Source organism: Narcine bancroftii, chromosome 1 (genome assembly GCF_036971445.1).
Source record: "Narcine bancroftii isolate sNarBan1 chromosome 1, sNarBan1.hap1, whole genome shotgun sequence".
NCBI lineage: Eukaryota > Metazoa > Chordata > Chondrichthyes > Torpediniformes > Narcinidae > Narcine > Narcine bancroftii.
Genome location: NC_091469.1, coordinates 215,460,744 through 215,474,726, shown reverse-complemented (window position 1 = coordinate 215,474,726; position 13,983 = coordinate 215,460,744). Strand labels below are relative to the sequence as shown.

At 38.0% G+C, this 13,983-nt stretch overlaps 1 protein-coding gene across 10 annotated transcripts in view; it reads left to right on the top strand.

Moving 5' to 3' along the window:
* The window catches only part of mef2cb (myocyte enhancer factor 2cb), a 270,409-nt gene that overhangs the window by 163,940 nt on the left and 92,486 nt on the right, over window positions 1-13,983 (top strand). The gene's annotated exons all lie outside the window — the stretch shown is intronic.

The window sequence follows — 13,983 nt, the reverse complement described above, 5'->3', positions numbered from 1 at the left end:
TTCCTACCTCTGTAATGGGTCCCTGCAGCCCCTTACACACTGGTCTCTAAATTGACCAGTCACACCCTTGTGAGAAGTCAACAGTATCCCCACAGGAAGATGCTAAAACTGATCTATATTACTTTATGGACACATGCTGATTATCACAGCGACCTAACCGGAGGTCCTCTCTCTCCACACTCAAACCTCCTGCCAACATGTCACACATACATGCATGCACTGACATCATCTTCCACCCGGACAGCCATCTATCGATTATAAATTGAACAGCAGCAGCTACACAGTACATCTGTGTGGGTCGGCAATCCACCTCCAAGGTAGTTTGCTAACCTATACAGTTTTTTTTAAAATTTTACCCATCAATTGGCCTGTACATGGGTAGATAACCTGCCAAATTGGCAGGTTAAACTCATGTTACAATCTAATTGATAAACCCTAACTGAGAATAGAGCCATCTGCTGGATGGTGTGCATACTTGATGATTGCTGCTGCTCTCTGCCAGTAATGTTCCATGTAGATGTTCTCGATGGTGAGTACTTTTATGTGATGTCCTGGGCTGTGTCCACTACCATTTGCAGGGCTTGGTGAAAGATTGTCTGAAGATGGTTGTACACATGTTGGCTGCTATGTTCTTCATTATAAGAACACCTTCATCAGCTCTAAAATACTTTTAGATTAACTGAGGCTGTGAAAGGCATAATGCAAAATGTATCTTTTTAAGATATTCAAGATGATAAAATATAACAACATTTAATTCCCCAAAGATAACATATTAATTAGAACTGTTGACATTTACTCTATTTGCCCACAGGACAGATAAGACAAAGATTGGAGGGGTTGTGGCCAATGTAGAGGGCAATCAAAAAATACAGTAGACTTATTACAGACATAGGCAGAGAAACGCCAGATTGAGTTTATTCCAAACAAATGTTAGGTGTTGCACTTTGGGAAGTCGAATGTAAGGGGAAAGTATACAGTTAATGGTATGAAAAAAATGTTGATGTGAAGAGGGATTTGGCGGTCCGGGTCTATAGCTTCTTGGAGAGGATTTTAAAAAAAGGCAGACTTCATTGGCTGAGGAATTTAGTGCAAGAGTAAGGAAGTTGTGGTGCAATTCTATAAAATTTTGGTTAGGCCACACTTGGAATATTGTGTGCATTTCTGGACACCCCATTACAGGAAGGATGTGGAGACTTTGGAAAGGGTACAGATGAGGATACTGCCTAGGTTAGAGAGTAGGAAGAGGGAGGACAACATTGGACTTTTACGCTGGAGTGTCAGAAGTTTAGGAGAGGCCTAGTAGAAATTTGTAAAATGATAAGAGGCATAGATAGACTAGACAATGAGAATCTTTCTCCTCAGGTAAAAATGTCAAACATTAGATGACGTGTTTAAAGTGTGGGGGGTAGTTGTAATGTTTGAAGGAGATGTGTGGGGAAAGCTTTTCACACTGGGAGTAGTAAGTGCCTGTAACAGGCTGTCAGGGATCATGATGGAAGCAGATACAATGATGGCATTTAAGAGACTTCTAGATAGACACATGAATATGCAAGAAATTAAGCAATATGTGTCATGTGCAGCAGGAGAGCTTTAGTTTAATTTGGACATCATCGTGTTCAGCGCAGACAGTGCACTGAAGGGCCTATGTTCTGAGATATTCAGTCCTTCATTGTTATTTAAAACAGTTTTAGTAAACTTGGTGGATAACCATGTTGAGGAACTTTGGGGGGCATCCGAGGCGCTCTAGTATTTGCCCTTTCCTAACCAACAAGGTCGGGTCAGATACAGCAACGAGCTCTCTGAACCCTTCTCCATTAACAATGGCGTGAAGCAAGGCTGTGTTCTCGCACCAACCCTCTTTTCAATCTTCTTCAGCATGATGCTGAACCAAGCCATGAAAGACCCCAACAATGAAGACGCTGTTTACATCCGGTACCGCACGGATGGCAGTCTCTTCAATCTGAGGCACCTGCAAGCTCACACCAAGACACAAGAGCAACTTGTCCGTGAATTACTCTTTGCAGACGATGCCGCTTTAGTTGCCCATTCAGAGCCAGCTCTTCAGCGCTTGACGTCCTGTTTTGCGGAAACTGCCAAAATGTTTGGCCTGGAAGTCAGCCTGAAGAAAACTGAGGTCCTCCATCAGCCAGCTCCCCACCATGACTACCCGCCCCCCCCACATCTCCATCGGGCACACAAAACTCAAAACGGTCAACCAGTTTACCTATCTCAGCTGCACCATTTCATCGGATGCAAGGATCAACAACGAGATAGACAACAGACTCGCCAAGGCAAATAGCGCCTTTGGAAGACTACACAGAAGAGTCTGGAAAAACAACCAACTGAAAAACCTCACAAAGATTAGCGTATACAGAGCCGTTGTCATACCCACACTCCTGTTCGGCTCCGAATCATGGGTTCTCTACCGGCATCACCTACGGCTCCTGGAACGCTTCCACCAGCGTTGTCTCCGCTCCATCCTCAACATTCATTGGAGCGACTTCATCACCAACATCGAAGTACTCGAGATGGCAGAGGCTGACAGCGTCAAATCCACGCTGCTGAAGATCCAACTGCGCTGGGTAGGTCACGTCTCCAGAATGTAGGATCATCGCTTTCCCAAGATTGTGTTATATGGCGAGCTCTCCACTGGCCACCGAGACAGAGGTGCACCAAAGAAGTGGTACAAGGAATGCCTAAAGAAATCTCTTGGTGCCTGCCACATTGACCACCGCCAGTGGGCTGATATCACCTCAAACCGTGCATCTTGGCGCCTCACAGTTCGGCGAGCAGCAACCTCCTTTGAAGAAGACCGCAGAGCCCACCTCACTAACAAAAGACAAAGGAGGAAAAACCCAACACCCAACTCCAACCAACCAATTTTCCCTTGCAACCACTGCAACCGTGTCCGCCTGTCCCGCATCGGACTTGTCAGCCACAAACGAGCCTGCAGCTGACGTGGACATTACCCCTCCATAAATCTTCGTCTGCGAAGCCAAGCCAAAGAGAAGAGTAAACTTGGTAAATGTAACAACTTTTCAGTTAACATATCCAGTTGCATAATTTATCAGAGTGGCATGCTACCGTGTTGTTTTTGTCATTTCTTATTATTACCTTCAGATCAGTTGGGATTCATTACATTGTGATGTTTTGACATCACTGTACATTGATAATGCAGTAACATTTAATTTTCAAATGTAATAAGTACTTGTAACATTTGCCCCACCAAGGACTAGAAATTGAAGTATGACTCAAATATTCATTAGACATGTTCCAATTTGCTCATTTGGACTGGAGTCAACAAAAACTTCATTCCTTGCAATTTGCAGTTTAGTTCTTAAGTCGCAAGTTCTTCGGCATTTACTGACTGCTTTTATGCACTTTTTGTGTCTTGGCAAAATGGAAGTGACTGCTTCTCGGAAGTTGGAACGTTCATTTTTTTTTGTTGCGGAATATCAGTAATTTTCAGTACTTTCAAATTTTGCTCAAGTTATTGAGAGCTTCTGAAAGCAGAGATTAGACAAAATGTTGCAGATTTTAGGGAACATGTAATGCTTTACTCTTTCAACTTAGATTTCTCACAAGGAAACTATTTTGCTGATTTAAAAAAATACTTCTTAAAACATTCATTTATAGTAAACATTGAAGTTGTGAACCAGTAGCTGAAAATGTACACAATGAAATTCAGTTTCAGATTACATCCTTCAAAATTGAACTGATAAGCTTCCCAAGCAAAGATGTTAGCTTATTTCTATGATTTTCGACCTACAAACTCTGGGTCGTATACAGCCCCATCAGCTCCAAATCATGTGACAGTCTATAAAAATAATTGCATAAGTGGAAATTAGAGCGTGTGGAGAGCCCATATAACTAATTGAGAGCTCCAGTTGTGAAATACAAAAGCAAATTGTAAGAGAATCACTGCCTTCTTCCTTCAGTCAGATGTTGAATATCTCATTGAAACACCAAAATTTGGAGTTTATTTTAATTTCCACTGTTCACATTGCTTGGTGCTTGTGTTACAACATGCATTCTGATACCAGAGTTGAAATAAATGTGACTAGAGTGCTTGATAAAATTATATTCATGACAAAGGAAGCTTTCCTAACTAAAAGGAAAATTCAACTTTTCTTATGCTTGATTTTTTTTAACTGTTAGGTAAAAGTATTTATTTGTTTACCTGATCGGAGTTCAGTTTTCTTATAAAACAGGCTACTTTGTAGCCAAAGTCAGCATGGTTTCATGCCTGGAGGAAATAACTGCAGTGTGCGTAGGTGTTGAAAGCGGATCTTTACATTAGCTGATTCTCTGTGTAATTAGCATGTCTTTGCTTGATAATTATTGGTGGCTGCAATGGTGCATAACCCCAAACAGCTCTTCAAATGTATTTAGACAGGTTGAAAAAGTTTGTACTGTAGGTACCTACCAGTCACTAAAATACCATGTAACATTAGATATGGAACTCTTTCCATGGTAAAGTATGAAAATGTGAAATATATATTGGATTTTTAAAGTTTTCGTGTAAAATTTGTCAGCTGCAATATGCCCTTCTTGTGAATGGAGGATGCTGCGTGCACAGAAGTGGTATGATCATCATCCAATTATGTGGCTGTTGCAATATTCCAGTGCAGGTTTAACAAATAACCCTTCCTTGAAATTCACCTTATTTTTTTTTTAATTTAGACATAACACTGTAACAGGGCAATTCGGCCAAACGAGTCCATGCCACCCCATTTAATCTACACCACTGATACATATTTGAAGGGTGGGAGGAAACCGGAGCCCCCGGGGAAAACCCATGCATGCACAGGAAGAACATACAAACTCCTTGCAGTCAACACAGGATTCGAACCCGGTTCTGGTCCCAATCCTGGCGCTGTAAAGGCGTGCTAACAGCTACACCAACCGTGCTTATCATTTGAATGAGATTTGAAGCGATAACTTTATAATTGCTGTCAGCTTTCTTTTTGTGAAATACCTCAGGAATTCCCTTTAATAATAAAAAAATATTCTTTAAGATAGGACTACAGGCAATAGAAAAAGTTATGTTAAGGATTTGGAAAGGAAAGAGGATAATTTAGAAGGAAATTCCAGTGACTGGGGGAAAGCCATCTTGGTTGGCTTTCCATTTTCTTACAGAGATAAACAGATAATACAAATACCTATTTTCACTGAGATATGCCAGGACATTGTATACAGGTCCAGTGTCTATTGAGCACTAGTGGCTGCTTTAATAATTAATTCCTTCCTGAAAATGTAAATTACACTCAAGATGCAATGTTTCGTGTGCACTCGCAGGGATTGGATTGGGAGAAGTCTGACAATTGGAGCACAACAAAATGGATGTTGATGATTTCACAGAGATTGGCAAGAATGGAAAAGCACCAAATTGATTGTTGATAGGGTAGATTAGTGGTCTTCATGGGTGAGGAAAGATGGGATCACCCACATTTTAAGAGGTGAGAGGTGGGACAGGAGGGCAAAACGATGGGGATGAGCCATCATTTTGAATAGGTTGGAGAGATTGGGACCTTAATCTGAATGGTGATATTGGGGCAGAGGTTGTGTTAGAATTAAAAGCAACCAGTTGGAATAGATGAATCAGTAGGGAAGAATTTCCAAGGACTGGGCCCTGGGATTTTGGTAAATTTGGATTTGGTGGCAAGAGATAGTGGGACAAAAGGCTAGGACTTTGACATTTGCAAGATTGGATTGTGTTGTCAGAGTAGTGCTGGGGATTAGTGCTGTATGGAAAGGGATTGAAAGGCTGCACCATTTGCGTGGCAGTTAGCACAATGCTATTACTACACCAGTGACCTGGGTTTGAATCCAGTGCTGACTGTAAGGTCTTGGTATATACTCCCCGTGTCTGGGTGGGTTTCATCTGCTGGGTGCTCTAGTTTCCTTTGACCCTCCAAAAATGTACAGGTTTTTTGGGTGTATTGCTGTATTTGGATGACGGGCCCGTGGGCCATAAGGGCCTGTTACTGTGCTGTATCTTTAAAATAAAATTAAGCATTAAAAAAAAAATAATTAAATTGTTGGTTTACCTGCAGGCTTTCAGGCTTTCTATTTCAATCTTAGAAACTCTTGAGGTAATATGGTTTAAAAAAAATCACCCACATATTTCGAAAGGAACTTTTAAATTTGATGTTTGAAAAGTTGGGATCCCGCAATCACATCACATGAAAACTACTAGGGGACAGCATAGTTGTAACACAAGTTGGGAGCATGTTCTAAAGGATGGAGTAAGAGTTCAGCATGAAGAGTACAAACAATGCAAACAGACAAATTGGGAGTTAGGAGCTTTACACTTGGATCCTTTAGCCTGTTCTTCAAGTTGGCTGGAGTTGATGAGATTTCTGTGTTGAATGTGAAATGAAGCATCCAAGCATTTTAATTGAGCCTAAAATAGTTGCAATGGAATTAAAGACAATTTATGGTGGAGACTGACAATAATGCTTTGGTCATGCCCAATTATGACAAAGTATACAAATAGTTATAATTTTTTAATTTAAATTCATTGAAGTAACAATTTGAAATGTTCACTGTTCTGCTATAGACTAAGAATTTAATCTTGACACAATAGATGGGCAAACTGTTAAAACTGATGTTCACACCAATTAGAATATATGCCTTGAATCAAAGTTTTATTTTATGTTCAAAATTGCCTATATAACTAAATGTTTCCAACTTGTTATTGGTGCTGCTTTATTTGTTAGAATAAGCAATAAGAACACTGAAGGTCAATTCCACTCTCACTGTTATTTCTTTTGACTTGTTGAACAAAAGTCCAACTTGGAAACGCATATTTTTAATTGGACATAATAACTTCAGAAATCTACTTTTGCGGTATTACTATTCCAAAAATAAACTGTACCAAAAATTCCCCTCTTTATTTAATATGCCAATTTGTCACCAAAGAGCTCCTACAGAAAATGTATTTTATAATATTTTATCTATACCATTGCCTAAAGGAAGCCTTACAATAGTTTGTTGTATAAGTCCAGCAATGAATGGACAAAATTACAACAACTCATGATGATAAATGTTCTTACAAATTCACATTTTTAAATTAATCCTATAGTTGCAATGTGGAGATATGTTACAGTGGTAGATATTTACCACACCAACTTGCACAAGCTAGTCTTTCAGGCATGGACCAGTCAAAGTACTTGTAGAATGTGCTGTCCATTCCTTCTTTTACAATGAATGTCTGCGCACTGACCTTACTTCTCAGCCTGCTGCACTTGTGCTCAGATAGTTAAAATATTACTTTGACCTTCATGTAAGTTGATGTCATTAACAGTGCATATTAGATTGTACCTCGGTCGAATACTTAGCTAATCTGCATCATTAAAATAATTTATCATCTGGATGATTAGAAACAGTTTTAAAAAATATATATAAGGTCAATAGATAGGACCCTGACAGGCCACATTCAAAATGTCCATCCTGACAGTTGGCCATGACACGTGCTCCAATTTAAAGTATGGACATTTTAAAAAATATATTATCTACTTGAACTTTTCGAAAAAGCTTAATGTGCTATTACAAGCAAAGATACCAATGTCATTGTATGTACAAATGTTATATCTTGCATTTGCTCTATTGCCATGAAACACCATCTGAAAATCTGTGTTTTCCAATACCTCAATGTGTTGTGTATAATTACGTGCACAAATGCCTGCAAAGTCTCCTTAGAATCTTTGAATATTGGACAGAATGGCAGGTTCTTTTTGATTACAAAAAAAAAAGCATTAACATCAATGAAGTTCTTGTTCAGGATTGGTGGTTTATGCTGTTATTTAGGATCAGAATGTACAGTACTTCCTGTTATTTATGACTGGATGTAAAAAAAAGCCACTATTTATGAGGAACATGATCTTTTTGCAAATCTTAAAATTACCCCACCCGGCCCCCATCTGTTGAGCTATTAAGTACTGGAATATTGTACTACATACTCACCATTGGATTTTTGCAGAGTTTTTGCTTTTATATTTGTTTATTTGGCAATATGATCCATAGAGTTATTTTATAGGAGAAAGTTAGTGGAGGTAATTGTACTGAAAAGAAGTTTTGTTTTAGAAAAGATAAGAAAATGTGTGAATGAGTTTCTCTTCGGTGCTAATAGATCAAACAATACATTACTGTAATGACACTGGTTGTTCCACACATAACATGCCACATGAACAGTATTGCAGAACTCAGCGGGTGGGGTGGGGGGGGTGGTGGGGGAAAAAAATTAAAATCCAATCATCCTGATTGATTGAGCCAACATCATCCCTGCCAAAATTTGTCTTGCATCATGCTCCAATTTGGATCATCTGGTAAGAATTTCTGAAATAGATGAAAACCATCTCTGTTAATGATTTTCAAAGATCAAAATACTAATGATTTGCTGTTGGAGCAATATATTTCTTAATGCATTATAAAAATAGGACACTTCCCCCCCCACCACACGCCCCCCTCCCCAGAAAGTTAGTTTTCTTGTAAAAGATACAGAATTACAGATTTGCTTAAATATGGCCTTGTCTTTCAAAAAAAATTCAAATGCTTGTTAATACTTCCAATCCTATTGGGATTGTTCACATTTTAAAATGTATTCAAATGGAATGCTGTGCAACAAAAAGGAATGTTAAACTGTTACAAACAGTTTAAAAAAAACAATACACCTTGTCACATATTCAGTGAATCTTCATGAACCTCAGAAGCAATTTAAGATTATATAATCAGGTTTATAGTAATCCTAGTCATAAATGTGGCAAATTAGATTTGGGAAGTTTCATACATATCTTGCAAGAAGGTTAAAAGTAAGGCAAGCCACAAGTTGGTTTGACCACAGTTGAACAATTGTGTAGAATTTTTAGTTAACCAATTATTAAATTAATATTGAACCCAAGTGAAAGGTGAACTCTGGAAATATTTGGATGAAAGCAGGAATTCTTTGCAACATGAGATGTGCAAATGAAAACCTGATTCACCAGAGCAGTGTAATACATGAAAGTGCTAGAGAAACTTAGCAGGTCACGGATCATCCATATGAGGCAAAGATATATGTTTTGGCCCTGAGCCCTTTGTCATGTATTCATTGGAGCAGAACAAGTTAAGGGAGATTGAATGAAACTCTTCAATGTTTTGAAGTGCTTTGAGTGAATAATAGTGAGAAAGATTGTTAGTAATTCATTGTCTTACATATATATATATAAGAACAATGTACAAGAAATTCTTGCTTGCTGCAGTAACAGCAGTATAAATTAAATTACAATAATGTGCCATGAGACTAAAAAAGGATGGATAAATTAATATACCTAGTTGCAATTAGTGTGGAAATAATGTGATGTTTCAATAGTGTAGACAGATCCTTTGGTGATCCTGGAGTAATTTATGTTTATGGCGTACAGGGAGGTCCAGATAGCTGTTGGGGAAAACTGTCATTAAGTCTAGTGGAGCAGGACTGGGATTCTGTGTCTGCTGCCTGAAGAAAGCACCAAAAAAGGATTGCGACCAAAGTGATGGAGGTCTTTTGTGATACTGGCTACCTTCTTCAGGGAACCCTTTATATGGATGTTGTCAGTGGATGAGAGGCCAGTGCCTATGTTGGACTTGGTAGAGTTACCACTTCATGCAGCCTTCTGAATTCCTGTGCACTCGAGCTTCCAAACCAGGTCATGAACAACCCATCAGTATGCTTTCCACAAGACGCCTGAAGGAGTTCAATGGAGTATTCAATGAGATGCCACATCTCCGATATTTTAGAAAGTGGAGATGTCGATGTGCCTTCTTCATAGTTGCCATTATATGCTGGCTCCAGGAGAGTTCCACTGACTGTGGGCACCCAGGAGCTTAAAGCTACCTACTGGCTCCATTGCCATCTCGCAAGTGAGGTGTGAGGTCTGTCTCCTTCCTAAAGTCCATAATAAGCTCCTTGGTCTTACTATTGAGAGCAAAATTATTGTTATGGCTCCACACAATTCTCTGTCTCCATCCTATATTCTGATTCTTTGTCACCCATTACTAGGCCAACAACAGTGGTGTCATCGTAAAAGGGGCAGAAATCCCTTAATGCTGACATTTATTTGATAAATATTGCAGCAAATGGATATTAAGCCTAGCTAATCACACCATAAGTGTTAAATGAAACGTGTACAGAAGAAATATATTAGAGCATGAGAATAAAATAAAGATTTGAAATTGAATTGCAAAGCCATGTGGAGACAATACTGTTACTGGCGTAATAAATGAAATAGCCTCCATTAGCGTGGATTGGCGTAGCTCTATAATTTGTAACAAGGTAACTTGAATATAGGATGCTTTTCTGATGAGTTTTCCTGAATGGAAACAATTATCATATTTTAGAAGTGTAAATTTTAAAACTCTGGCAAAGAGCAGGAGTCATATTTTAAAAATTCATGGGAAAATTCACAGCAAATCAAATAGATTATTTGTGTTAAAATTTAAGTAATATCTTCACGTTGATCAGTGTAAAAATGGAAAATGAAAATGCAAACTACATAAATTGTCAAATCCAATCTATAATCAGTTGTTGCTTTAACAGACAAATGGACTGCATTCATTTTTATACTATTTGCAGACTCGAGCATTTGGGCCCAACTTGCATATGTTGAAAACAGAATAATTTAAACTAAAACATTGAACTTTTTGTGTAGTCATTGAAATGGCATTTTTCAATCGAGTGCAGGAGGCCATCTAGTGCAGGGTAGAAAAATGTTGGTCATTGAGAATGAAATGAGGTCACTTTAATATCAGTTCATAATTTTATAAAATTCACAATATTTGTAATCTCTTCATTCCCTTGTGAACCATAAACCACAGCAAAAGCAGAAAATGCTCGAATTTCTCAGCAATTTCACGCAGAAAAGAAAGGGAGAATTAACTACACTATTTTGGTTGGTGAATTGTTCTCATAACTAAGAGAATGTAGAAATCAAAAATGTTTTAAGTTCCAGAGAAAAGGAGGATTAGCAAAGGCAAAGAGAACATCCCTGGGAGGATTGAGGATCGCAGAACGTGAACGGTGGTGCTGCACATTTGTTCACCTTATTAGAAACAGAACCATTGGGGTAAACAGTTTATAATGGATGATCAAGTTATAAGTGATGGTTCTGCTTTGGACAGAGAATTGCAAGGGATTCTTACATCTGTTTGTAATACAGATTGTTTTCCAAATCTTGGTTCAGTGTTCGTTTCTCCTGTTCAAGGAGTTGTACAATAAGTGGAAATGAATTAAGCCGGATTATGTACTGAATCAGTGTTTGTGCAACTAAGGAAGTTGATCTCCAGTCATTACTTAGCTACGTCGTGGTTATCGCATGAAGAGCTTTGGGGGATTTGTTTTGAGCAGCAGGCTTTCATCTTTTGTTTTATTTTTCATAGGATTTAGAGTTTAGATGTAAGATTTTGCACTGTTGAGTTTCAGAATTCAAAGTAGCTATACAATATTTCATATTTTTCTGTCTTTAGACAGCTTTTATACAAGGTAGATATCTCAAAAATGTAAATTAAAACATTGGGAATTATAAAATCTAAATTTGCAATTTAAAAAAATTAATAAAAACAAACGTATAACAACATTCTAAAAACCTTATAATTATAGCTTGCATCCTGGTGTTTGGTGCATTTCCGAAGTAGAGTCAGCTCTTTGTTTTCTAGTTGCAATTTCACACAGTAAAAGCTTGTCGTTTTCAGTATTTTTGGCCAGCCTGCCAGAGGGCAAGTTTATTTTTAAGTCACTGAACTCTGAATGGTCTTTATTTTTGTAAGATTGGAAACAGATGAAGTGCCTGAAGTTAAAAGATCGTAGGCTTGTTTCAAATTATGAGAATGGGAGTTCTCCCCTTTTGTATTTTTATTCTTTAGTGAAGAAATGCCTCATAACCGGTAGTATCCTAAAAATAGGATCTGGTGCAGCTAAAAATAGTGAGCTCTGTGCCTTGCCAAGGAGAATGGAAAGGAATGGGCGTGGACTAGCAGTTTCTCTGATCCAACTCTATTCATTCAACGATTCCTCTGAGAACATAGGCAATGATAAAATGTCCTTGAAATAACCACAGTCTCCAACACCACTCTTCAGACTTTTTGGTGCCAACAAGTCTTTTAGCCCAAGGATACTTTTTTTTCTCTCATTTAACAGAACTGCAATGAAATTTCAGACTTTAGCATCAGACAGGGCATTAGAAAAAACAAATACTGTATAGTTACTGCACAAGAATTATGTTCAGCTTGACAAAATCAAATAAAAAAGATGTACTCTGCATTTAAATTACTATTTTTCATTATTTGTTTTTTTGTTAATTTGGATATACAGCATGGTAACATGCCATTTCGACTCACAAGTCCATGCTGCCCAATTTACACCCAATTAACCTATACCCCCCCCCCCCATAAAGTCACACAGACATGGGAGAATGTACCAACTCCTTACAAACTGGAGGATTTGAACCCCAGTCCCGATCGCTAGCGCTGTAAATGCATTGGGCTAACTGCTATTTTAACCATGCTGCCCTTCATAAACCATGCCGCCCAGTTATGCCACAGAGTATATTCACAGGCAAAACCTTGCAATTCCTGCAAAACAAATGCAATGTAATATGATTCAACCATACTAAGAATGAATTGCTTCCAAGTACATCATTTAAACTTTAGTTCAGAAAGGGAAAATGCTTTGTAAATTTGTGATTCATGCTCACTCTACCAGTATGAGCAGTATTAATACCAGTATTGGTATTTAAGTAATTAAACGTGTCGTTAATTTGTTTTTTTCCAGTTCCATCTTGCTTCAGTCATTAAAGGTCAATGGTTCATTTTATTGTCTCATAATAATACATTAAAAATGAAATGTATATTATATACTTTAGCTTTTGTCTGCTATAAAGCAAGCAAACAGTCACCATGAGCATAGCATGGCGCCCCTACCAAAAAGAGGAAGAGAAGCAAACGAGAGTGACTTCATAGACCCTGAATATCCATGGATTCATTTCCAGCGCTCCCGCAACCACAAAGACTCCAGTTTAAACAATCAGCAACCCAAGCGTCAGATCCAAACCTCAGAGATGCCAAACACCCTTCAGTAGCCCATCTTGTCTTCAGCATCCTCTCAAATTTTGGTTCCGATATCTGGTTCTCGTGACCCTATTTACAGCACCCCACACCTGTGTGAGTCCTTCAGCACTGAGCCCCTTGTTGATGAACTGCCATGGTCACCTTCCCTTCAGCGTTGTCTCCCATGCTGCATCATTTTAATGGGGATGTTCTCCCTGTTTCTTGTTCTCTCTCCGATCAGCTAATTACTAATATAACTGGCTTTTGATTTTATTTATTTATTAAATTTTGAAAGGCAAGGTATTATGCAGAATCCCTTTCATCTAACAAGTTTACAGTTCTTGAAGATGTGCATAGATGGAAGCTTTACCACACCTATAATAATTTTTGTGCTCAGCTTCTCCCTGTGTAAGAATAATTCTTCAGGAAATGAAACCACATCACGGTCATTTTTTCACAATGATTTATTAATATTTTTTAAAAAGATAACGAACTAATGGATATCTTGCTTTTTTTTATTCCTATCAGGGAATCTGTTTATCAGAAGTGAATTAACTATATGCTTAATATATAGAACATATGATTTTTTTTCTTTCATTTATGTTCTATCGAGGTTACTGATATTTAGTGTGATGCCAGCTTAAGATGGATCTTGGACTGTCAAAATGGAGTACAGAGCAAATTGATGGGGATGGGTTAATTAAATGTAATAATCTGACTTTGTGCTAATTGTAATAGAAATTGATACTTGGTTGCATTTGCCAAATGTACAATATGGTAGCTACTGTGTTTCTATTTTTCTAAAAAGTTTGAATTTTAGAGGGAGAATGCAAAGTCAATCTGTTCCCATTCATGTTTTAGTGAACAAATTTTAACCACTGTATTTTCAACTTCCAATGAAAATTGTTTTGATCAAATTTA